The sequence below is a fragment of the Anguilla rostrata genome, chromosome 16, assembly GCF_018555375.3.
Source record: "Anguilla rostrata isolate EN2019 chromosome 16, ASM1855537v3, whole genome shotgun sequence".
Classification (NCBI taxonomy): Eukaryota; Metazoa; Chordata; class Actinopteri; order Anguilliformes; family Anguillidae; genus Anguilla; species Anguilla rostrata.
The window spans coordinates 7,167,034-7,194,383 of NC_057948.1; the positions used below are offsets into that span (position 1 = coordinate 7,167,034).

At 49.8% G+C, this 27,350-nt stretch overlaps 1 long non-coding RNA gene across 1 annotated transcript in view; it reads right to left on the reverse strand.

Annotated features, from left to right (window-relative positions):
- The window catches only part of LOC135242104 (uncharacterized), a 63,454-nt gene extending 38,872 nt beyond the window's left edge, over window positions 1-24,582 (reverse strand). The window contains exons 1-2 of the long non-coding RNA XR_010326221.1: window positions 24,424-24,582; window positions 22,007-22,617 (exon numbers count right to left, since the gene is read on the reverse strand). This is a non-coding gene — a long non-coding RNA (uncharacterized LOC135242104). The remainder of the gene's footprint in view (window positions 1-22,006; window positions 22,618-24,423) is intronic.
- Between the last annotated feature and the right edge of the window lie 2,768 nt (window positions 24,583-27,350).

The window sequence follows — 27,350 nt, forward strand, 5'->3', positions numbered from 1 at the left end:
TGCATTTATATAGCCTAGCGCTTTTATCCAAAGCGCTTTACAATTGATGCCTCTCATTCACCAGAGCAGTTACGGGTTAGGGGTTAGGTGTCTTGCTCAAGGACACTTCGACATGCCAAGGGCGGGGTTTGAACCGGCAACCCTCCGACTGCCAGACAATCGGTCTTACCCGCCCCTTAACTTGAACGCAGAAGTTCACCTCGGGTACACTCTCCGGGAAAAAAAAGGGATCTCTGTCTCGTCTCCATGGGGGAACCCTTTCTAGTTCTTTCCGGAATCTTCTGGAAGTTAAAAGTGCAAGAACTCCCCGACTGAACTAATATCGCCTGACGAAGAATCCTTGAGCTAACACAGGGTTCCCTCTACGACACGGAGGAGCCTGTCGGAAACCTTTCTTCCAAGAGCGCGAGCCGAAAGCAAACACTGGGAAGTTCAGAGAACTGAAGTTCAGAGGGAAACGCGGCACGAGAAGAATCTGAAACGAACGCGGCGGCGGTACCAAGCGCTCGATTCCGCACGCCCGCCCTCGAACTCCAGCGCGCCGACAAGGCTTCCGAAGAGGAGGCAGACGCGCGGCAAATCCTGACCCCGCCCGCCATGCCGGAATTCGACGGAACTGGACGCGCCGCCGAACCGAACAGCCCGTCCCTCGCCGGTAATGAAAGCCATCGCTCTGACGCTAACGGCGCTAACCGCTAGTCCTGCTAGCGGCCGCCGCCGCCCGGCGATGCATCAGAGTAACTGCGGCTCAGAGTGGCGCGGAGCTGGTCATAAGTCACTGGCTGATGTGCGGCTGGCTCCTGGTTAGGAGCAGAGCCGGACCGAGGGCTTTTGTCGGCCCTTAACAACAACGCTCTTGTGGCCTCAAAGTGGTACAACGTAAGCCACACACACCATTTAAACTTGAGTTGCGAAGCCCGGGGATGTTTGTGGCCCTATGTGGCCACAAAGTGTTTATGCCAACAGCCGGCTGCGGTTGGAAGGTTGAAGGTCACACGATGGCGGTTAATCTGGAACAGCCGAGGCGGACGATGTAATAAAGCATGGGATTAGGGCCGGCTCCGCCCCCTACAAGCCTGTTAATAGGCTCCTCCCCTCCTGCGTCTCCGAGCAACAGGCCCTCAGAACGCACACGTTCATTTGTGACGGGGTTTAGCTGCCGTCGGGAACGGGGCTGGCTAAATCCCCCAACCCTGGTCCCAACGGGATGGGGGCAGGCAAGGGGTGGGGAGGTGTCACGGTGACAATCAAAAGTGGGAATTAATTAGGCCCCCCGTGACAGACAGGCGCTGGGTGGGGGCCTCGTTTCACAGAAGGAGACGAAAGGTCAAAGGGTCAGCCAGCGCGACTCCTGATGGCGGCCCGCTCCCGTCAGTATGATTTCGCCCCCTGACGGTCGCACCGTTGACGCCGTGAGTCACACAAGTGAGGCAAGCGATAGCGAGGAGGGGGTCCTTAAACTGCGAGCGGGACTGCGGGTGGCGGCTGCCGTGACGACGAAGCGCTCGGGCGCGTGCCCGTGAGGCTGTGCGTGAGACGGGTGGCGGAGAGGTCATGTGACTGAGGCTGACGGTGTCGTTTCAGAGTCTGGGGGTCGGGCGTCAGGTCCGGGTTGTTTCCCCGGCCCAATCGCCACAAGGCTGGGGGTAAAGTCTGATGGAGCCTGTCCAATAGGAGCGTAGTTTACTGGGGACAGACACACGGACACAGACGGACAGAGGCTCGGTAAGACCGAGGGGGAGACAGGGTGGTGGACGGAGAGAGAGGGGAGAAAGGAAAGAGCAATGGTCAGCTCAGAGAGAGAGAGACAGAAACAGAATGCATACACATACACATACACAGACACTCACGCACGCTCATGCATACACACACACACACACACACACTCAGGCATATACACACACACACACACTCAGGCATATACACACACACACACACTCACACAGCAGCTGCTCAGCGAGCGCTAGTTCTCACCTCTAGTGTACAGAGACGAAGAGAGCAAGAAAAAGAAAGAGGGGGAGAGAGAGGAGAGGGAGAAAGAAGAGAGAGAAGAGGAGGGAGGGAGAGAAAGAGGAGGAGGAGAGAGGGAAGAGAGAGGGGGAGGAGAAGGGGAGAGAGGGAGAGAGGGAGAAAGAGGGGAGAGAGGAGAGAGAGAGGGGAGAAAGGGGGAAGAAGGAGAGGAGGGGAGAGAGGGGAGGAGAGAGAGAGAGAGGAGAGGAGAAGAAGAGGGGAGAGAGGAAGAGGGGAGAGAGGGAGAGATGGGTAGAGACAGAGAGAGAGAGGGGGAGAGAGGGAGGGGGGACAGAAAGAGAGAGACAGGGAGAGAGAGAGAGAGAGAGAGAGAGAGAGTGAGAGAGACCCCGATTTCCATGACAAGAGCAGGGAAAGAGGGCACAATACCCAAGCGGTCCTGCAGGCTGAGATAAAGCAACATACACACAGGAACCCAACTCACCAGGGACAGCCCTCACCTCCCCTCCTCCCCCCTCCCCATCACCAGCCTGATTAATCCAATCACAGAGCCCATAAATAACCCACCGACGCGCCGGCACCCAGCCGCTCCTGACATTTCAGCCGCGCTCCGCGAGCGAGCCCCGCGGCCGGCGGGAAGATCAGCTTCGGCTCGGCCTGCTTTTCATCACCCGCCGTTACCCCGGCCGTCGGCCCCCCCGAAAGGTCGCGGACCCTAAACCGTAACGATTTTTGAAAAGGTCCGGGCTTCGCGTTCGATACCAATTCAGATATCTGTGCCGTCTCCGCCGTTCTCGTTATTGTTAAAGTTTTATCGAAAAAGAAAGATGCGGGGAAATGCTACTGAAAAATGAGAACGAGCCAAAATATCTGGTGAAAGCAATAAGAGAAGGGAGGTTGTGGGTAATTCCACAAAGGCATCCAACAACTGTATGTGCGCTGCTTTAAAAAAAAAAAAAAAAAAAAAACTAAAAGAAACCTTTCCACTGAGGGAAATGCATGCAATTATGTGTGTGTGTGTGTGTGTGTATTTATGTCACATAATATTTAATATTATTTTATTCTGCTTTGGGGAAAAAAAACTCACAAAATTTCATATCAAAAAGGAAAGACCTTTCCACTGAGGGGGAAATCCATGCTATAACTATATGCACATCTTTGTTTCCAAAAAGCCCCGTTTACACTATATGCATGCATGTGTGTGTGTGTGTGTGTATGTGCATGTGTTTGTAGTATATATATATATATATATTCCCCTTCTTAACACTACCCCCCCCCCCCACCTAGCTGCACTGAAGCCGGGCACAGGGAGGGCCCGAGGCCGGTCCTCATTGTTCGACGGTAACGCACGCTAGCGCCATTGTGTCGGCTCGCGCGGGTAGCGACCGCGTCTCGGTAATAAACGGCGTCTCCGATAACGAACGCCTTTCTTCTCCCGCTCTCCGCGTCGGCGTCCCCGGGGGGGACCGTCTCCCGCGTTCCCGGCGACGTCGTCGTCGGAGCAGAGGAGGAAATGAAAACCCCCTCGACGGGGGGGAGACGACGGCGGCGGCGGAGACACGCCCGAGCTGAATGGTAATGACGGATTCAGGCGACTCCGCTCCGGTTTTTATTATTTTTTATTTTTATAACGCGCGACGCGTCTCCGCGTTCTCTTATTAACGGCGGCGGTTCGTTATCAGAAGCGCGCGGCTTTTTCGGCGAAGTGCGACCGCGGGGGGAGGTTGGGGGGGAATTTTCCGGAAAGAACACGCAACGACTTGCAACGAACAAACATCGCGGATTCGAAGTGGGTTTTGCTTTAAGGGTTTGAAGACTCGGGCGCGGCTAATCTTCGCGAAAAACAAACAAAAAAAAAAAAAAAGCCGAAAGGCGAGAGAATCGGAGGACCTCTCCGTGTTCGGACCGGAGGTTTCCTCTGCACGCGAGGAAGTCGATAAGCTGCACGTGCTTTCCTGCTTCCGAAACGGTAAGAGCCCGACTGGTATTATGACCAGGAGATATGCCCCTCCTCGGCATGCTTGGATATGTAGTTTTCGTATTGATCGAACCGATCCCAGGAAGTGACAGAAACCTAGTGAGGTCCTCTCACAGCTGATCTTTTTTTTTTTTTTACGGGCAGGGACAGACCGTTTCCGCCGTCTTTAATATTTCATTAGCTTTCTGTCACTTCCTGGGTTCGGTCGATCAATACGACAGGAGACGGGGGGGGGGACAGGCGCATACGGTGACAAAGCTATTCCATCAACCAAGACTCATTTGATGATGAGCATGTGGGGCTTTAAAACTACATATCCAAGCATGCCAAGGAGGGGCATATCTCCTGGTCATAATACAGTATTAATTCACAAGCAAGCATCCCCATGCCAAGTAATGCTTCTGCAATATCCACAGTACACAGACACCTTTAATAAATAAATAAATATATATATATATATATATATATATGGGCTGTGAGTGTGATTGTGTGTGTGTGTGTGTGTGTGTGTGTTGTGTGTGTGTATGTGTGTGTGTGTGTGTGCATGCTGCACATTGAAAAATGATGATTACACAAGTCTATTGTGTCAGGCCTAAAGGAAAGAAATAATAAAAGATATTGTTTTTTTCTCCAGCCCCAGCGTTTATGGATTTGAATGCTCTGAAACTTCCAAACCGCAGTGGCGGTTATTAGATAAACCTTTCCGCCAAAGGCGCCGCACGTGCGGTGCGCGTGCACGGGTCAGATATAGACACAGCAGCAGAAATAGAAGACAGACGAACAGAGACAGAGAGACAGAGACAGAGACAGAGAAGAGAAAGACAGAGAGAGAGAGAGAGAGAGAGAGAGAGAGAGAGAGAGAGAGAGAGAGAGAGAGAGAGAGAGAGAGAGAGAGAGAGAGAGAGAGAGAGAGAGAGAGAGAGAGAGAGAGAGATCCTTTTCAAAAAACTGCTGGAGAGGGGAATATGAAGTCTTGCAGTAGCTTCAAAGAGAGCGACGTCAATACACCAGCACACCAGCGCTGAGTACGTTAAGGGTGTTTTCCTCTCTGATCTGTGTGGAATTAAAAACCTCTCTAACCCTCCGCTGTACCTGCCCGGCTTGACCCCCCCCAGCTTAGACGCCCCCCGCTCCCCCCCCTTCAAAGGGACGGCGGGAAAAAAAGGAAGCGCTTCCAGAAAGCTCCGCCGCCGGCCTCAGACGGACGCGATTATTAATTAATGTTCTTCCGGCGCGAATGTTCCTCCGATGACATCGCCGCCGTCGTAAATAACGCCCCCCTAATCCGCTCGCTCCATTAAAAGACCATAAAAAGGGGGCGGGGGGGTGAGGGAGGGGAGGGGGGGTTGCTTTGTGTGTGTGTGTGTGCGCATGTGTGTGTGCGCGCGCACAGCGGGGGAACCGGCTCGCGCAGATGCGTCCACCTCTGGCGCCGTTCCCGCGATTCGTCCGAGTCGTTAGCCGCCGAGCCGCGGGCGATCGGAGGAGACGGGGGGGGGGGGACCCCGACATCTGCGGTCAAGGACACGGAGCGGCCGCCCTCCGACCGCTCGTCCGTAGGCGTCAGGAAACCGCTCGCCCTGCGCCGTTAGCGTTCCGCGGCAGCGTACGATCGATAATACGCTTACCAGCCTCGTCAGGCGCGGGGCGGAGGGAACGAATTAAGAGGCGGGAAAAACGCGAAGACTCGCAAACCAAGCGGGGAGATTCGCGAGATCCTCTGAGAGCGACGTAGCTCAGGAGGTAAGAGCGGTTGTCTGGGAGTCGGAGGGTTCCCGGTTCGAGACCCCGCCCTGGGCGTGTCGAAGTGTCCCTGAGCAAGACACCTAACCCCTAACTGCTCTGGTGAATGGGAGGCATCAATTGTACAGCGCTTTGGATAAAAGCGCTATATAAATGCAGTCCGTTTACCATTTACCATTTAGAAACGCCTCCACTTAAATATTTACCACGGCGTCCGGATCGCGTACACAAACCGTGTTTGGCCACTAGGGGGGGACTCGGAGCCCCAGTCTCTCTCTCTGGGAAGGGGCGAAGGAAGACTAGCCTGATCCCGTTTCACAGCATGTTTCACGCTTGTTTATTAATCGCTCTCGAGCGTCGGGGAACACGGGTCCGGCGATAAACGGCCGATTCGGAGGGGGGGGATCGATACTACTTGAAGGAGCTCGCAGACTGACGGGTCCCCGGGGGGGGGGCTCAAATATAATCTGTTTAAGGTTCGAATCGTGGGGACTTTACATCGGAAGAGCACACAGAGGATGAAGATGTGGAAGTCATTAGTGCCGAGGAGGGGGGGGTGGGGGTCAGGGGGGGTGGCAGCATCAAGCCTCATCGATTACAGCCTCAGGATTCTCCCCATGCCTGTAGAGAGCCCCCCCCAAGCCCCCCCCCCGCCGCCGTGTTTGCAAAGCACCTCCCGCTTTTCGACTGCCTCTGACGGGACTCCTCCCCCTGAGGAGACGGAGGCAGAGGATTCGCTCACGTTTCAGAGAGAAAGCGAAACATCTTTAAAAAAACGGGGACAAAACGTTTTGCGGCTCCAAACCGCCGAACTTCAAAACGGAACACTGACAAAAAAAGGCTGGCAAATCCCCTGCACTGCACTTGGGAGAGAGATGAACTGGAAACGCATCTTCGGGTGAATTCCAAATGCTGGGGGACCCGAAGAGCAGAGCAGGCTGTAGCTAAGTCAAGTCATTAAGAACGCCGCATCAGCAATCCGGGGCGCTTGCTTCTACGGTAGCCTGCGACCAACTTTGCTTTGTGTGATTTCAAAAGCGACTTCCTGTTAAGGCTGGTGCAGCGCTAACTCGAGACAGGAAGTGGCCACCCGGCACTCGCTCAGAAGGCCGTTCGCGACTGGCGGGAGACCAGGAAGAGCTCGATTCAACGGACTCCGAGGGCGTCTAACATCGAGCCTGGCGATGGCGCCATTCAATAGTCATTGGCAGGATCGTATAAAAAGACTGCATACCCAGTGGCCATTTTTGAGGACAACCAGTTGGACAAGACCTACAGCTTAGCGCTGCCTATGAGAAAGACTGAGGACCAAGCCACAGCTCAGAAACCAGGACCACAAGCAGGGGCTTGTGGGGGGAAAACGTCTTTCTTTCGGCGAACTGCGGCTAACGTCGACCGCGGGCGCGAAGCCAGTGGATTACCGCCCGTGAACCCCTCGAGCCCCTTTCGCAGGATTAGCCGGCATCTTAGCGGCTTTCCCCCCCCCCCCGCCGCTGCCACCCAAAACCCGCTAAGCACTCCACACGGGAACCGCCGAGAGGTGGGAGGCGACGGCGAAATCCAGGATATCCCTTCCGGTCGCGAGCCGTCGTCCATTACATTACATTACAGGCATTTAGCAGACGCTCTTATCCAGAGCGACTTACACAACTTTTTTACATAGCATTTACATTGTATCCATTTATACAGCTGGATATATACTGAAGCAATGCAGGTTAAGTACCTTGCTCAAGGGTACAACGGCAGTGTCCTACCCGGGAATCGAACCTGCAACCTTTCGGTTACAAGCCCAGTTCCTTACCCACTGTGCTACACTCGTCCCTTCCAGCCGTCCCGGGTTCATCCCCGTAAGGTCCAAAAAAAAAAAAAATCTGTAAAATAAGAGGCAATCGACTGGCTTTTTTTCCCCCCTAAACCTTTTCCCTTTTCCCCTTTCCGCCCCCCCTCTATAAAACCGCCACGGCCCGCGAGTCCGCGCTTCCGTTGATTTAGCGGGACGTTTCCCGGGAAACCCCTCGCGGCACAATTTCCCACCGTGATCGAGGAGAGAAAAGGCAATTACAGGCCGAGTGCGAGATACCATCTTAACGGGGTCGGAATGAAGACGAACCGCCGTCCCCGGTCACCGGAGAGGAATATCGGTAGGGGCACGGGGGGGGAGGGGAAGGGGGTGGGGGGGGGGTGCGATACGTCTTATTCGCGGGCCCGGATTTAATTAACATCTGCAGGGCTTACGAACGATTCCCGCGGTACGATAAACGAGTCAGGAGGAGGGCAGCCGGGCATCACAAATATATGCACGCGCGCTTATTTGCATTGTTTCAGCTGGAGAAGCGGCTTATCTTCGTGTGTGTGTGTGTGTGTCTGTGTGTGTGTGTGTGTGTGTGTGTGTGTGTGTGTGTGTGTGGTGTGTGTGTGTGGGGTGTGTGTGGGGTGTGTGTGTGTGGTGTGTAGAGACGGTCCTACAGGTTTCGCTGAAGTGGAATTTTAATTTGGCCGTAAATATTCACAACGCCGCGTTCAAAGCAGGGGTGCGCGCGAGCCAAAGTGGCTCCTTATTGCTTCGCCGCGAATAAAGGAGGTCTCTGGAGAAGCTTAAATCTCGCCGTACGGCGGCGGCGCTGCTGCCGTTTTCCCCATCCGGGCCCCCCCGAGAGAGGGACTTTTTACGGCTCTCGCGAAACCCCCGTCTTACAAAAAAAAAAAAAAATCGGCCCCATTTCCATTTAAACTGCAGCCAGTTTGTGTATTATGGAGTCGCCAGGGGGGAGGACATTACGTTAGCTCGGTGTACAAAGCGGTCGAATCGAGCCAATTACCGTACAGAGTCGAGTCTGACTGCGAAGTCTGCGCACGCCAATTACTCACCTTATAGCTCTCGTGCTTATTGGCTAAACCTGCATTGATGCGACAATTTCCAAAACAGTGTTATAATAGTGCGACCATGGCTCAGAGCCTTTTAAGAATGACTTGAGGGCTGACGGCTGACAACGCTGTCGAAACGCCGTCTGTTACGGCCCTGCGAATACGTCCTCAGTGAGCGCACACCGTTAGCATGGCATTAGCACAGCGTTAGCACGGCATTAGCATGGCATTAGCACGGCGTTAGCACGGCATTAGCACGGCATTAGCACAGCGTTAGCACAGCGTTAGCACAGCGTTAGCATGGCGTTAGCACGGCGTTAGCACGGCATTAGCACAGCGTTAGCACAGCGTTAGCACGGCGTTAGCGCGGCGTTAGCACGGCGTTAGCGCGGCGTCAGCGCAGCCCCGAAGCCGGTCCTCGCAACGGCATCACAGTGACACCAGGTCCCAACAAGGATGGTACGGGCAGAATTCAACACACAGGAGGCAGGACCGCACTGGTGTGTGTGTGTATGTGTGTCCGTTTGAAATATGTGCATGTTAGGAATGTCACAATACCAGAATTTTGGCAATTGATACCAATACCAGTGAAATTCCATGATTCTCAATACCAAATTCAATACCACGGTGTAAAAAAAAAAAGAAACGAACAGTGGAATGCAGCCTTCAAGTATTTAGCAGTTAACCGCAGCTTTAGTGCATTTTCTTCAAATAATTCAGCCAGCTGTTATTCAAGTCATTGTCAGGGGTTCTACTCTCATCATTGGTGGAATGTTGGAAAAATGGGAGTTTTGAAGTTACAAAAACAATCAGCATATCACATTTAAGTTCCACATAAGGAGTGCACGTCTGCGCGGAGAAATCGGCATGAGCCACGCGGCGCGGGGACGACGCCCCTACCCGGCACGGCCACGCCTTCCCGTGCGCCTTTGGCGTTAGCCTTTTAGCCACAGACTTGCTCTCCGCTTACGTTAAACGTACTGCAACAAAAAAAGAAGCTGTGACTTTAACATATACGCATATATATATATATATATATATATATATATATATATACACATACACACACACACACACACACACATATATATATAGAAGATATAATGTCAGAGATCAAAGTCGTTTACAACTTGACTCTACGTTTTTTTCTTGTTTTCACAACATTGCAACAATTGAGAAAGTTGCCCAACGCAGCTTTAATTCCATTGAACTTTCGCCATAAAATTCCGCACACTGCATTAACCAACAGCTTGACACGAGAAGAAAACCTCCGTTCACAGCGTCCCAGAGGTTAAAAGACCACGTGAGGTAGGCCTAACATCCTCAAAACCGTAACTGCTGAGCTCCGTTTACCTAAATATAGATTCCTTTTGCCAGGTATTTGAGTTTAATCCACAGAATACAGCCTATATAGAAAGTTAGATGCGGTTAAAAGCATTTGGCAAATCGAAACGGGTTTTCCCAGTTATGCTAAGTGCTACCGCGCAGCTGTTCAGATCTCACACACCTTCTCACAGACACGATGCCAGCAATGCTGTAAATTTCACACGTTAGCAATCACGCTTTATGGAAATGTAACGACTGAGAGGGAAAGAGACCATTAATTGATGGAAAAAATAATACGCTGTTGTCCTCAAAATCTTATTAATGTCCTTTTGTTCTTATGCCACCATAACTAGTGCTTTACGGTTAACTGCTTCATCAATAGGATCTAGACAGCCTTATTTGACAATTTGTTCAATTTATTTGTTCAATGAGACTTCTTTCCAACTGATTCTCTCATCAAATGTGTCACGCACTGCATTTTCCGTGAGCAGAGGAGAAAATCTAAACTGCACTTCATTTTTCTAGTCATCTACACAAGGGGCATACTCACACATTGCTTGTATGTGTGTGTCTGTGTGTGTGTGTGTGTGTGTGTGTGTGTACAACATGCATATGTGGCTGGTAAAGAAAAAAAGATTTTTAAAAAACTACAGCAGTCACAAATATTTTACATCCTGGCCACCCCAACATCCCAGCTAGCCTGTACTGGATCAGTCCATGTATGCGCCCATCCAATGTAACGTCCTCCACCGGCGTCCTAAAAATCACAGGAAGTGTCCAGAAAGCAAATGAGACGCAACACTGAACAACAAGATGTGGTCCCATTTAATTGACCCAATTTCAATTTAGCAGCGTACAGAAGACAACATCCCGTTTCGGTTGATCGTGTCAGATTGTCTTGTCTGGGTACTCTGAAGAGTTGTCCCAGACAGGCTGAAACTAGGAGGACTACCTCGGTCTTAGCCGATCAAATTCACCTTCAGCCTCAGGGACAGTTTTCACCAAAAGGCCTCCACCTGCCTGTGTCAGCTGGGACAGAGAGAGAGAGAGAGAGAGCGAGAGAGCGAGAGAGCCGCCCCTCATTTCGGATCAGCACCCTGGAGGAGGTTTCCTTTGAAGAGCAGGTTTTTTTTGGAACGTTTTTTCAAAATTCTAAGTAAGTGTTCTAGACCTCCATTGCTTTCAGTTACCAGTAGTGATTGTTCCATCGTTCCATCAGCATTAGCACGTTCACCTAAGAACATTCCAATCGCACATTTGAGATCTTACACCTTCAAGGGTTAACTATGTTCTGGGAACAGTATCCTGAGTGAACTGGAATGTGAGTGGAGAGGTGGAAAAGCTTTGTTCAAGGTGAGAAAAACAGCAAAATGTATTATGAACTATCTTACACCTTAAAGGGTTAATAAAAAGAGCTCCTGTTCTATTGGATTCCCCAGCACCCGCACAGACATAGAAGACGGACAACAGCTGGTGTTTCCCCCCCCCCACCCTCGACTAAATAAATATTTGATCACCGGAACACTCCGGTCTTTAGGAGTATTGATTCCTGCGATAACCTCGGCAGCGCCGCGTCGAGCGAAAGCCAGACAGAAGTGCCCCGGCTCGGAGTCCCCCCGCCCGAGCGCAGATGCGAGCCGTGCGAGGGAACGCGGTCATTTCGGGGGGGCGTCCGCGAGGCCGACCGCGGTCGAAAAACGCGACCCGCTAAATTAAGTGCGCGCTTCCGCGCCGGCGGCTGGGAAGCGTCGGCCTGCGTTGCTTAACGGCCGGATCCGGTTTCAAGGGTCTCCCGCTGGAGCCAAAGGTTCTCCATCACCCCCTCCACTGCCCGCTCAGAGACATGCTAATGGTGAAGATCACATTACACCGGCGCCCTTGAGCGTCAGTCGGTGCGACCCTCCTCTTTGTGCTTAGACAAGCACTTTACCCCCCTCGCAAAATGACCAAGATTAAAATTGGGAACTCGGGACTCCCGACGGTAACGCGGAAGGGCTTTGTTAACGCAATTAAGGGCTTTTGAAACCGCATTCGAACCCGACTCCGCCGGGCTCTCCGTCCGCCACAGGAATGTCCGGCGTGACCGTCCCATTTGTCGCTGCGATGCTTTTTCCCCCGTGAGGTCGGGGGGGGGGGTAAACAAGACACTACCGAGACATACACCGTCTTAGCACCGAACTCAGCCCGAAGGCTTCTTCAGGGTTCAGAGGCGAGAACGATCAGAGTCGTCAATATTCCTGTGTGTGTGCGCGCCGTGCAGTCAGAGAAACCAAACGGGAACGCGCTACACCCCTCCCCTCCCCTCTCCTCTCCTCTCCTCTCCGCTGGCAGTAGAGCTCATCTCAGGCACCGGGGACGATTCAGTGGCAGCACCACCTCGGTTGGGGTAGGGAAAGCTGTTTGAATGCACTGGGCACGTGCTTCTGGTCAGGTGCTTTAACACACGATGACCCGTGTAGCATCGCGTCCACAGCAACGAATGAGGAATACCACTGCATCACCGTCAGAATCACAGAAAGGAAACATTATTGAACTCCCTCTGTTTTAATCAATCTCAGGTCCGTCCTGATAAATTCACCCCCCCCCCCCTCCTCCCAATCACTGAATGTGCTCTGGAGGAACAGGGGTGGGGACAGACAAACCCCACCACGGACAAACAGCCATCGATTCAGACTCCATTGCTTTCGATTACCAGCAGTGATTGTGACATCAGCATTAGAATGTTCAGGCAAGAACATTCTAATCACTTCTTTGTGACATCACACCTTAAAGGGTTCATTGTGTTTCAGGGCAGGGTCCTGACTGACAGGGGCTGGGAGTGGGAGTCTTTGTCCGAGAAGAAAAACAGTAAAATTTAATTTGAGGTGAAACACTGCAGTATTGAACGTCCGCTGTGGAGCGCTGTTTCTCTGGCTGCTGATGGGGCGACTGCATGCGCCACAAGCCACAGGAAAAGGCAGGAAAACATACTGCAGGTTGAATGCAGACAGAGAGAGAGAGACATTGAGATAGAGAGGGATAGAGGGGGAGAGAGGACAGAGAGAGTGAGAGAAAGACCAAGACAGAGAGATATGAGCAGGGAGAGGGAGAAGAGAGAGAGAGAGAGAGAAAGGGAGTGAGCCAGAGAGAGAGAGAGAGACATTGAGATAGAGAGGGAGAGGGGACAGAGAGAGTGAGAGAGAGACCCCAAGAGAAACAAAGAGAGAGAGAGAGAGAAAGGGAGTGAGCCAGAGAGAGAGAGAGAGAGACATTGAGATAGAGAGGGGGAGAGAGAGGGAGAGAGGACAGAGAGTGTAAGAGAGAGACCCCAAGAGAAACAGAGAGAGAGAGAGAGAGAGAGCGAGAGAGAAGGGGGAGGGCGGGGCGCAGACCTGGAGGCGCGGCCACTCCGGGACAGCAGTCGGGACGCAGGGGAGATCGATGGGAGCAGGACGGGTGTATTGATCATGCCTGTAAGTGATCTGAGAGGGGCCGTTACAGGAGGGGGGAGGGGGCTGGGGGGCAGGGGGGGCGCTAATGGAAATACGGCACTGGCTCCGATCAGGTGGGGGATGTGGGGATGTGGGGATGTGTGGGGGGGAGGGGCTAATTAATTCCACGCAACGGCGGGTCCGCATTAAAGAGCAGCGGCGCTCCCCTCCCCACCCCCACCCCCCCACAGACGGGGCTCGTCCGCGGCGTGTTCCTTCGGGGAGGGGAATCTTGGGAAAATTACGAATACCTGCGGGAGAGATCGCACGCGCGCGGCTACCTAACAGATCACAAAAGGCCCCCCCCTCCTCCTCTCAGCTCCCGTATGGCTCAGTCCAGCTCGGTCGTAACCCAGCCAACAACAAAACGTCGTTAGCCGGGTAGCGTCAATGTTACAACACTGACAAAAACATTCCACTGCCATTGCGAGGACATTTTGCGGCGGCAGGGAAGGCCCTGTTTATCTGCCGCTCCCACCGGCCCATATTTGCCCTGATTACACCCCGACACAGGAAGCAGGTTCTTAATGTGTGTGTGCATTGTAAAGTAGGCTACACGCTGCACGTTGTGGAAACTACTTAATGAGCCAGTCCGCCGTGGAGCCATTTTTGCTGGAGGCTGCTGCAAATTGTGTCCCGCCAGCTACCCTGCGCTAATTAGCCTAGCCGCGACTCCATATGGGGGGGCGGGGCTTACTTTCGGACGCAGGGGTCCTCCGGGGGACGTTAGAGAGGGGTCCCATCTGCTTGGTCTGTCCTCTCTTCACCTGGATGGGCGGTATCCTCCTGTCGACGCACGCGCACACACACACACACACACCAGACACAACCACCCACCCACAGACACAGACACAACACACACACACACACACACACACACACACACACACACACACACACAACACACACACACACACACACCACAGACCACAGACACACAACACACAGAACACACCATGCACACAGTGCACACACACAGACACACACACACACACACACACACACACACACACACACACAGTGCACACACACAACACACACACACCACACACACACACACACACACACACGACACACACATGTAAACCAGGGCCCCCAACAACACACTGCAGGGCATCTCAGAGCTTACTCCACAGTGCAGTGCTCCGGCACTCTGCTGGAATCTCTCATTCCACCCCCTCTACCCCGCCCGTCCCCTAAACCCCCTCCACTACCTCCCCTCCACACCCCCCACCCCCCACCCCCCCACACCCCGACCCAACAAGCATCAAAATGCAAAGCGTGGAACGGGCACGCCCGGTGGCAGAAAATCATTTGATGATGCATTGCCTTCATTTTCGGCATATTACACGGTGGAGAGAGAGGGGGAGGGAAAAAAAAAATCAGAAAACGAGAGCGACGCGCAGACAATTATTTCTCCTTCGCCGTGCGCCGTTCAATTAAAAAAAGCAGGAGGCTTTTCTAATTGAAATGGATCTCTCACTCAGAGAGGAGCCCGGAGCCCGCATGGGATGGGATTACCTCTGGAGGGGCTTCGAACGAAGGCCAACCGCATCCGGGCAGGGTGCGCTAGGCTAACCGGCGCGCTCCTTCGATACGAACGGCTTAATCGCCGAGCGCCCGCTCCGATTGGGCGGAGCCTTTCCGGTTTTGATTAACGCTAAGCGGGAGAAATCCCGTCGCCCGGTCACCCGAGTCGGATAGCCTTCGAAAGGAAACCTGAAGCAACCCGAAGGATTTGTGTTATTCTGCTATTAAACAATCGATGTTTGTGACAGGATATACATTAATCCATAAACGACTAGAGGCTACGTAACGGTAAAAAATAACACGTATCCATTTTCCCCACTACCGAAGGAACAGGGACGGGAAAAACAGTAGGGATAAAAAAAAATAATAAAAATTCCCCCCCCGTTCCGTGTGGGAAATTCCTCACTGTCGCCACGCTAAGCACATCCCCCAACCCCACCACCTCCCACCCACCCACACCTCCCCACCCCCCCAACCCACACCACCTCTCCACCCCAGCGTCAGACAAGGCTTCCCAGGATTCCTATCGCAAAACGTACATCACGGCAAAGCGGCTCAAAATATTCAGTTAACCCCTTCCTCCCCCGGGCTCGACCGCTCCCCTTTGTCCGGGCTAGAAGGTCTGCAGCCAGGCAATTGAGATTCCCAACGCGTGTGAGGGCCGTAGAGGGTGTGTGTGTGTGTGTGTGGAGGGGTGGGGGGTGGGGGGGGGTAGTTGTCTACCTCCACACTTGGCGGCTTAGGCCAAAAAAAAAGCAGCATTCAACACTGATCCCCTTATCACGGGAAAAAATTCCCTCGAGTGTAAAATTGAATTCCGGCGGGCCCGTTGCTAGGGGCGTCCGGAGATAATTTTTTAAAAAAAACAGACGGACGAGAGTCGCGGAGCGTTCGCTCTCCAGGTCCCTCTCCGTCCGCCGAGGGCCCCCGGGAGGCCCTTGCATCCTCAGGCCTTCGCGGGGGCCCCAGTTAGGCCCCTGTTAGTCGTCGCTGCGCGCGAGCCGTCAACCAGCCAACGGCGTTTCGCCAGTGAAACACCGTCACGCGCCACTGGGAGCAAATATGGGACAGGAGGGAGATTCAGGTTACTCATGCGCTAGCTTCCAGTTAGCATTGCAGAGGAAACTCACCGGAAGACGGCGAAAACAGCCGTAAGGACATCAGTTTGAATGTGCGCAAACTTAGGGAGACAATGCTGAGGAATTAGCAAACGGTCGCAGGCCGTATTCTCATCACGGACTACACAAATGTACGTCTGCTGAGGTAGGTTTAAATCTCTCAGAGGTTTCTTTAAATTTCCTTTTTTTTTTTGTTTCTTTTGACATTTTAGCTGAGGTTCAGGTTTACACTTCAAATGGAAAAAAAGTATGATAAACACATAATAGAAAGCCGTGTCCTTCAAGAATGAAAACTGAAAACCGAGAAATATTTAGTCAGCGAAGGAATCGTCAGCCTGAAATCATCGCGTCGAAGCCTTGGCCATCGTGCGCTCTACAGCACGTCAAGCAAGACAGTTGCCAGGCGACAGCCAGGGGGACACCTGTCCACCTGTCTGGCCGTAAGGGAAAGGGGGGGGGGGGGGGGGCGAGAGGGCCGCGAGCCAGGAGCGAATCCCATCGCAGCGTGGAGCGAGCAGTCCCACCTGTTCACAGACACGCAGTATATCGCAGAGATGTCCACCAGAAACATCGCATACGCCCCTCATTCATTACATTACATAGCATTACAGGCATTTAGTCGACGCTCTTATCCAGAGCGACTTACACAACTTTTTTTTACATAGCATTTTACATTGTATCCATTTATACAGCTGGATATATACTGAAGCAATGCAGGTAAAGTACCTTGCTCAAGGGTACAACGGCAGTGTCCTTACCGATCGAACCCTGCACCTTCGGTACAAGCCCAGTTCCTTACCCACTGTGCTACACTCCGTCCTAACTCAGGTTCTGATCCACAGAGACTCGGACGTTCACCGCAGCGCTGCAGACCAGCACTATTCTAGAAAACCCCAATGGGACTGAGAACCAGGAGAGGCTCTGTGGGGTACAGGAAGAGGCGCGCTTCAGGGACCCCTACTCTGCTGTTCTGCTCCCTCCTCTGTAGCCTAAACTGTCTCCTGCCACAGTCTGGGGCGTCCCTCCTCGTACCCCAGGGTCCCGTACCTCGCTCTCCCCAGCCCTAACCCGCACTCAAACAGGGAGGACTGACGGATCGCGCTCAGCCCTCTGGAAAGCCAGTGACCAAACCCCCGCTGGCCTACACGCCCCTTTCCTCTCTTAAATGGTAAATGGACTGCATTTATATAGCGCTTTTATCCAAAGCGCTTTACAATTGATGCCTCTCAATCGCCAGAGCAGTTAGGAATTAGGTGTCTTGCTCAAGGACACTTCGACACGCCCCAGGGCGGGGTTTGAACCGGCAACCCTCCGACTGCCAGACAATCGGTCTTACCTCCTGAGCTATGTCGCCCCAATCTTAAGTAAAGACCAACCTATGACACCCAGCCCCACACATACCAACCCACTGGCTCAGCAGCTCTGAGAACAAGAGCAACTCAACTGAGCAAAGGCATGCTGCACCCCTCCGCCCAAACCACATGCCCTACGACCCGACTGTTAACTCCGCAGTAAAGGCAGAGGCCACGCCTCTGGAACGACGACATCGCACATTCCGCGGTCTCTCAGACGACGTGCCAACCGAGGCGAACATTAACGAATCGCACCTTCGGAAGAATGGGACATTAGCAGCAATTCCACAACCAAAGACGCGAGAGAGAAGAGTATTAATCAAGACTAATCAAGAATTTCATATTATCCGAACAGGTCGAGGCTAACTGGTGACCGAACGGGCAGTTTTCAGTAATCAAACAAAAGAGGGTCAGGTGTCTTTGAATTTCTGGCACCAATTTTAGATATTAACGCTAAACTGGCTTCAAATGCGGGCATTTGGCAGCCGGAGAGGGCGCAATCGATCACAGCCGTCAGCGACGAGCCGCAGCCCTCGCCGCGTTCCGGGAACCCGGCCAGCGACGAATCGCGCCAAAACGGAGCCGCGCGAAACGGCGTCCCAGGAGCCTCCTCCCCGGGAGCGAACGCGGCCGGGGACACCGCGAGCCGTCGACGAGTCTCGAGAGAAAGGCGCTAAGCGACGCAGATCGGTTTGAAATCGATTTTTTTTTTTTAAACGGTCGCGCGCGGACGTCGACGAGGTTAGCCTGAAACGCGAGCCTTTTCCGTAAGGAACGCGAAGGGCGCCGTCCCGCGCGAGAACGTGCCCGTCCGCGAGCCGAACGACGGCCCCCCCCAAAAATCAGGGCCGCTCCGCTCGGGAGCCCTTTTCGTTAGCTTCCGGCTCGACGCAGACGCCATAAATATTCACGGCCTCGGTTGAAGGGAGCCTAAATGATCGCGTCCGCATGTTAGAGGAATATTAGTTCTGCTCCATTCTGCGTGGGGGTGGGGGGGGGGGGGGGGACACACAAAAAATAAGCTCTCGTCGCCCCCCCCTTGCTATTAACGGCCCCTCCGGCGCAGTGGTCTAACACAACGAGAGGCTGGACCGCAACCTACAGGCACGTCCTCCTTGCCCAGGCACGCGGTCGGAGAAAACCGAGCAGGCTAGCGCGTGACACTGCACAATCAAGCCAGGGACGAATCGGCCAATCAGGAGGCACTCTCACTCCCGGCAAAGGCTTGGATTTAGCAATTAGCATTCACTCTCCGGTCCCTAACCGCTGGGTTAATTTGTTAACCTTGGCTAATTGAGGAATCCATCTGTGCCTTTCAATAGAGGTCAGCCGAGGATCGTCGCTCTGCTTTTCGATGCTAGAGCCCCTTCGGCTGCAACGTTTCGATATCGTTCAAGACCGGACGCGGAACCGTGGAAAAAGTTAACGTTTGCGGAATGGAGAAGCGGCGAATTGTTTAAACTTTTAAACACCGATGTAGAGGAACAAAATAACAATGTGGGAAATCAAAAAAACACACTCAACATTTTAACACTTGGATTTGATTCATTGTGGCTGGTTGTCTTTCTTTCTGTGCTCACAACGAAAACAAGAAATGTAATGAAGAATTACATTTACTCAGTTATACATAATCTTCCTGAACCAAAGTCAATACTGGCTAGACTATATTTCACCTCAGGAAAATAAGCTCACAGTAAATTATCTACAAGGCAGCTTGTGAGGTGTGACATGAATATACTTAATATATTTAACACCGGCTCCAAAATACCATCGTCCACCGTGGGCTTTCCTCTCGTCTTGTATACCTGAGGTTCCCCATGGGAAATGAGGTTATTCTACTCCATTAAATTCTATTCTATTCAAGGGACAGAAACAGACCACATCACCTCCAACTAAAATCTGCAATTCAAAGCTCCTTAGCAGACCAAAAAAAACAAACAAAGAACACAATTACAGCTTATGACAGTGCTCCCATATAAACTGAAACCATGTCCAATACAAGAAGCACTTCTTAGAAGAGATGGCACGACTCAAATCTTGTCAGCTGCAAGCTGTGAAGGCGGAGGCATTACCAAAGGCAGATTAAGACACTGAACGCTGAATAAGGACCCTCGTGCGGCGGGCTGGGTTTTTGGCGGGCGGGCGCTACCGTTAGCAGCGCGCCGTTAGCGCTCGGCGACTCTGGAAAGCCATTCGTACTAAACGTCAGAGGCTACAGCCGGAGCAGTCCTGAGAATGCTCGTTTGTGCAGTACGCTTGACCAAAACTTAGCAGCTGCCAAGAAGGAAAATAAATAAATAATCAAAGTGCTGGCATTGCTTTTGGTCCAGCATGCTGAAACATTCAGACCGAGTCACAGGATGACCCCCCAAGTCTTACCATGCACTTTTGAGCCCCTGCCTGTCAATCAGACACCCACAGTGGTCCTCCTGCTGAACCGCACACAAAGTGTCTTCCTCCAACTCGCGTCTGTGAGAGTCTTTAATGCATTTTTTTCTATACTTGAAAAATCACCAACAAAAGAATCCAATTATAGTTCAGGCTAGGAAATATTACATTACAGCATAGCCATTTGGCAGATTTATCCAGAACGCCTTACAATGAGATTATATTCATTCTTAATACATCATTAATATTTCCATAAAGAAATAAATAGTCTGCCCTGTGATGGACTGGTGACCTGTGGAAGGTGTATACCCCCACCCCCCACGCGCCCCATGACCCTGACCAGGAATAAGCAGTCTATAAAACGGATGGTTTGCCAATTTCTCTGACAACGGAACTTTTTACAAGCAGTTCATTTTGCAACAGGCCCCCAATTTTATCACCAGTCGTAGGATTCCCTTTTATAGTACAGCACTGCTATTCAGTTGTGAAGCAGGCCAACTCAATGTGAAATTGTCCGGTTCAAAACTTTCCCACAATGCTGTGCCAAACGCTGAATGCTTTGTGCACAGATGTGGCAGATGACCTTTTTGATGATGAATACGGGTCTATCATCGGCATATTGATTATTCAGAAAATGTTCAGTAGGCAAAATATGCGCGTCAAAATCCAATTCTATTCTGTGAATTCTGTGAAAGTTGGGAAGTAAATATACAGCCTGCAGTATAACTTGCTGTCCCAATGTGGCCTAACTTTTTATTGCAACGGTATTAAAAATGGAATTTTCCCCTCATTTCACCATCCAATGTGGTTCGTGTGCGAGGCTCCGGCACTTAACGTTTCCACAAGGGTTTACTAATCTGGAAAATCGGAAAACAACAGCTGTGATTTTTGTCGCAATAATTAATATTTATGCCATCGGAATCCCCGGTGATCAATTTACCGAACCTGATAATGCAATAATTTAGTGGGAGACGAACTTTCTAACACTGCAGATCTAAAATCCATAAAATATGATCCTCAGTATGAAAACATACAACCTTCCAACTTCGTCTGTACTACCGACCCAATACGCGTGAGACACACCCGATCCATGAAACGCACCCTAGATATTCAATATTACCATTCTGTGGATAAGGAACAATGGAGAAAGGCTGCAATAGTGGAAACCACTCGAACCTGGAGACAGATCCATTTACATATTAAGTTCATATTCAAAACGTAGGATAAGTTTATTTAAATTCAAAAAAGGCAAAAGGAACGGAGACTGGTGAGACGCGTCGGGGTTGCGCCGCTCTTTGGCTGAGTTGACATTGCGGCCAATCGCAAATCGGGCTAAATCGCTGCAAATTTCTAAATCTCTACGACGGCTGCGAGGGTCAAGTTAAAGCGAGCTCCGTTAAAGCGTGACCAATTGGCGGCACCGCACCGGCGCGTTCTCTGGTCAAAAGCCAGAACAGATGGGTGATGTGTGCTCCCACAACAGAGTCCTGCCCCCAACTCACTCACACACACACACACACACGCGCACATGCACACACACACACAAACATACACACACACACACACACACAGCTCCCCCCCTTTGCAAATGCATATTAATGTTATTGTTACTAGTACAATAGCCAGGGTTTCTCTGTGCCGGGGAGCATGAGCCCGTCTCTAATTGGTGGTTTAAAAGGCAATTTAGCCACAGAAAGGGACCTCGGACAATAGAAGTAAATTTGACATGAATTTGATTCCCAAACGTGTCTCAGTATTGTGATGTTCTATGACCTTAAAGGGACAGTTCGCTTCCTGGATTTTTTTGTTGTTGTTGATGATATTTCACTTTAGCGTTAATTTATAGCCTATATTTTCAGAAGTCGGTGATGACCTCGCATCTTTACAATGCCTAGTATACGGGGACGTGTGGATTTCCGGGTTGTTTGGTCAAGAAAGCCAATAATATAGGCCTACGCTTCAGTAACTCCAAAGCAGCTTGTCTAAAGCTTTTTTGCACAGTCATAAAGCTTGCTGGAAGACGAACAGAACCACTTTCAAGTAAAGACCACTGTGAACTGGCAGCACCTCTTCAACGGGTTCCACGATTTCATCACTTGCATCTATGACGCACTCCTTAAGCTCTTAAAGGAAGGCCACTGTACTCAGAAACTGGGACAACGCGTTGGTGACCTGACATCTACAAATCTCCACTTCTTCAGATAACCCGATCAAAGATCCCCTTCACTGACTAGAAAGAAAAGACATAAATATTCCTCCACTTACCCGTTTCTGGTCTTCTAATCCGTGAGCCACCGCCTTCCGCCTCGGTTGCTGATGTGGGGTCGCCTCGGCTCCTGATTCCATGTCCTTTAAAAATCACAGGTTCTGCCTCCTTGCTATCCTCAGTCTTTATCCCCTTGACTAATCCAACCAGTGTATCTCCCAAAATTAAGGGAAATCCCCAAGTACTTCAGGCCCACGTCTCTTCCATTGGCAAAGTTCTCAATTCATCGCCCTTCTCCAATAAATAAATAAATAGGAAATCTCATCGATGATCTCAAACAGAGCGGCTCTCGGCTCAGTCGGTCGGATCGTCCGACATGACTCCGTCAGTTCAGATGCAGTCCGAGAGTGCCGGCCTGAGAGAGGTAGCGGAGGAGAGTCTGGTCCCGGGATGAGGCCGTTTCTGTTTCATGATGGCGAGGGCCGCTTGCACCTCGCCGCCTTCATGGTAACAGTGTGCTTTTTAATCCACTTGGGAGATAAGATCAACATGGCCTCTTCCACGGGTTTAAATTTCTTCCCATTGTGAATCCGCGAGCGACAGCGTTCCGCGCGCCAGGTATATCCCACAAAAGCGCGCCGAGATTCAGCGCTCTGTAGACTGAACTCCCCTGCTTACACACCGGATGTGTTTCAAGAAAGAAAACAAAAAACAATTCAAAACACTTGCAGTGTTTGCATTTGGAATAAAAACTGACTGAGGATGATGTGATGCTTCAACATTTGAATTGGCAACGCTGGGACTCAATAAATAGCCTAGGAGACGGAGAGATAATGATGTTCTTGCGTGGCACGTGCATGCTCAGAAGTGTTTCTGAGTGCTGACCATTTTCATTCATCTTAGAAACCCAGGGCTGAAATATGCTGTTTAGGAAACATTGGCTTGCAGTCAGAATGCCACCGGCTCAAATCTTTAACAAGAAACTGCTGTGGTAGGCCTACAATGAAATCGATTTTTTTAATAGCCTATATCCACCTGTACAGACAGGCAATAGGCAATGTAAGAGAAAATAGTAGGCTACTCGAAGAAAATGGTAGGGTTTGTCTTTCCTGTATTTTATTCTTAAATAAAAGCCATTATTTGCTAAGTAGTCTAGTTTAAGTTAATACTTTGTCATTATTTAAAGACAACACCAAATAGTCAGCATAGGCCTACTCCGACACATTTCAGACAACGTCTCCCAGTTCTGAAATTAGCACGTTTCCCGTTTCTGAAAATACTAGCGTTTCCAATTTAAGTGCTTAACAGATTTTAGATATAGAATCCAACTTCAACCCTTTCAGCACATGACGAGGTTTTAAGCCAAACCTGAAAACGGACGGTTTTAAACAATCCGGCTAATTGACAGTTAGTTTCACCCCTCATTTCGAAGCGCCGGCGGAGGCTCTGTGATCCCGCCGTGTCACTTAACAGGAGAGTGGTTTGCATACATAACTTTGTGAAACTGGTCGTAAGGTCTCTGAAAGTGCCAAAAACTACGATGGTTGGCGACTATGCATTTTGATACAACTGGTGTACCTAAATGGTAATCAATAATTACTAGGCTAGATGAAATGCAAGATCAAGCAATAAGGTTATCAATTCGGATATCCCAGGTGTCCACATCTATCGGAGGTAACGTTAGTTCACTTCATAGCTTTCAGTTGATTACACAAAATTCATGCATGGACCAAGCATGGCTGCAATGGATGGTTTAATGTTTGTAACTTAGCTTGCCACATTAAGCCTTTCTGTCAGTTTGTCCAGAAACGAGTGCTCCTCCCAATCAAGATACAAATCGCGCAATGCACATTACATTTATTAGCAAGGTAGATAACTAGCTAGCTAGCCAACTAGCCGGGAACCTATTGCAAGGCAGGTTGCCTAACTACAAAACCAAACTGACTAAAACTAAACTATGCCCAATTTTGACCAAATGATTTAAGAGATTCATAAATGCTGAGCATGACAAGAGGTTTAAAATACCACTTGACTCTATAATCATTTATAGGAACCCATTTCATTTGAACTTTAATGGACCTGTACAAAAATGTAGCTCGCGAGAAAACAGAAAAAGCATCACCCAAGATGCAAGCCACAGACGCATTCACTACTGTTCTGCACCCCAGAGCTCCCAAATTGAGAATCCCAGTACAGAACTCACAGCCAATTAATTAGCCAAGTCTCACGTGCCACCTATCCTGAGATAACAATCGGTCATCAGTAGGCTACGAGATTGCAAGCTGCTGCCCGAAAATAAATCCAATTTCAGCATCACCAGTTCACCTCAACATGAATGGGTGGGGTAAAAAGACATTAAGTTAAGACATACCCGACATCTAGCTATATAGATATGTAGGCATTTAGGTTCGTTTTACACCTTTACTCGCAAATCTATGGAGGCATTTAACCAGAAAATAACGTGAAAACTACTCACCAAACAAAACCACAGATCCCCTTTGAGAACAGGCAGCTACCCAGCACATGCTATCTATTCTCTCTGCAGTCGGTGCATTATTGCCCAGCTCGAACCCCCTCTTTCAATTGATCACATTACGTCATTGCTCCGCGCGCCAGTCGTTTCCCCAGTTTTTGGCGATGTGCGTTTCCATGGAAACTTTTTTGGAGAAATGAATTTGGTGCCATCTAGTGTCCCATAGATAGAATTTCATGCTGTAAAGAAAAAGTAATTTAGCTTTCAACAATAAATTTTATTCCCGATGTTGGGTAGGACACTGGACATAAATCAAGACACGGTAGGGGTTGCAAAAATTTAAAAGGAACAACATATAGCCTGTGCAGAATATTTCATTCATCCACGATCTGGGGCCTACACAGGATTTAAGATTAGGCTACATTTGACTGTCAGTGCAAACACTAATATCGGAACGTATATTTTGATATTTATTTCCATTGTGTATTTTGCTCTGTAAAAGTTAAATTAAAGCAAATGTCTTTAATACACACTCAGGTCTATATACATGCCTGTATGCCATTGAACATAACATACAGTAAGCTAACCATAATCACAAAAAGGAAATATGTAGGTAATATAATGATTTTTTCCCTTAGGTTGCTTTTGATTTTTTTTGTTATTTTTTCACTGTTTATCACATTCACGAACAAGAACATACCAGCCTGACTTGAATTTTGTTAACATGTAGACGAAAATGACAAGTGTTATATTGCGCTTTGGTGTCCACTTTGGAGGACAGTGGATGGAAGGTTTGTAGCCATGTATGCGAATATTCTTGTCTATGTAGGTAGGCATCTATGTTCCTTTTCCGACTTTAATTGTAATACGCGCAGATAAGACTATTGCAAACAAGTAGATAAAGTACACTTATTGCCAATTTATCTAACACTGTGGACCTTCCCTTTAAAACATAATCTAACAGTTTTAATTAAAGTCATATAAAAGGGAGTATTTGCATTACCATACAAACTAATGACAAACATTAAAAAAACAACCTATGTTGCCATAAAACTGGATGAAGCCTTTAAAAAGCCGTTGTCCCTCACAGAAGCGTCTCAGAAAAACGTCTCAGACGGTATCGTCGGGTTCCCAACGAAACATGGGTTCTTTTACCTCAAAAAGAGTGAACGTTCCTGCTCGTAAACCTTGGACTCCAACCACTACCCTTAATTCTGATCTGTGCTGCCAGTCGTGAGATCGGGAACAGAGAGAAGGAACTGCGTGTTGACAATCCTGCAATCAGTCTGCCAACATTTCCCAGGTGGAAAAAAAAAATTTAAAAATACAATCGATCAGATCTGAGAATGTTATTCCCACAATGCATTGCTTAACGTGGGGTCTTTGTGATTAACATGCGTTTTGCCCCGCTCCGCTCCGCAGGGACCCAACTTAATTGGCTTCCGTTTTCTCTTAGTCCCTTTGAAGTTGTTGTAGTTGACGCAACTGGGCTGCAGAGATTTAAGGAGGATGGCAGTTGTAATTAGTGTCCCAGTTGCAGAGAATACTTTTATTGTGACAGCTGACCTTGAACATGTTCTAAGTTTGCCGTTTTGCCGCCAGGAGCCGGAAATAATCCGAAAAGAGAAAAGTCTATAAACGCCTTGCACGGTTTCCCGATTACCCAAACGTTGCCATCAACAATGGTAGCCTATCTGCCTCGATGACGTCGGTGGACAATTTAGTAAGGGACACTACGTAGCCTATCAAATATGTTCTTTTTTCTGTATTTCTGTCAAGGAAGTGTTTTTTTTTTTTGTTTTTTTTTTTTTAATTTCACGAACATTGTGCGGTATTTTTAACTTGAATTTAAAATATATATATATTGCTGGAGTGACATTGTGTCAGAACTCTACTGTAAATGTTGGTTTTCACTTTTCCTCTCACCGTATAGTTTTTTGTGTCAGTTCTGGAAAGTTCCCCGGTAGAAGTGGAACAAAGCCTCCGAATGGTGATGTTGCTGCTAATTTCGCCCGGTGGCGATTGTTCTCTTTTGACCAAATCCTCAGTGGGGCTGTGGGGGTCAGCGAGGCCATCCGGACCCCGCTGAAGGTGGGCAGGAGCCTGGCGTCCAACCGCCCCTCCCCCGCATGCTGCACCTGGAGTCAGAGTTCATGAGCACCCCCTAGAGTGTGGCCCTGAAGCAACACCTGAGGGCGGAGAGCCTCCTGGAGGAGGAGGAGGAGGAGGAGGAGGCGAAAGTCTCGCTCCCAGACAGTGACGCAGGGCATGCCCCGGTCCCAGCTGTGTACCTGCAGACTTCCGTGCCTCTCTGACTCCTGCACACGGAGGTGACCTATAAAAACCTGCAGGTGCTCCCTGTGTTTCAAAGGCTTCTGTCTACACAAGTGGAAGGGTGTGCAAATGGGCCTGGATCTGGCTCACGCTTAAAAAGAATTTTCTTTAACCCTAACCCTAACCCCATCACAAGACCATACAGTTTGGTGAGTTCAAAATTTACTTATTTGTGAAGACAAATTTATATACAAGGTTTAGCACAAGATATTGTTCTAGGATACAGACTTAAATGTTTTTTAAATGTGTAAGTGATGAAAAAGCCTCAGAGAGTAAGCTGGTAGTTGATAAGCACTGTAAAAATGCGGTTTCATCATTAGCCCATTAATACAAACGCTACTAATGATAAGTGTTATCAAATAACTTCCAAATGTCTATGGACAATAAATTAAAAAAATACAATATTGCAAGAACACTTAATTTCAGAAAATACTTCAATCAGAAATTTCCCTGCGAGAACCTTTTAGCTTTCCGGTTCAAAACTAGTCTAAAATCTCTGCTAAGGAAACATACCTGACTATTTCAGTATCTATTTTCTTTACCCACAACTTATATTATTAAAAATTATTATTTTGATTTCACAGCATTTTTACATT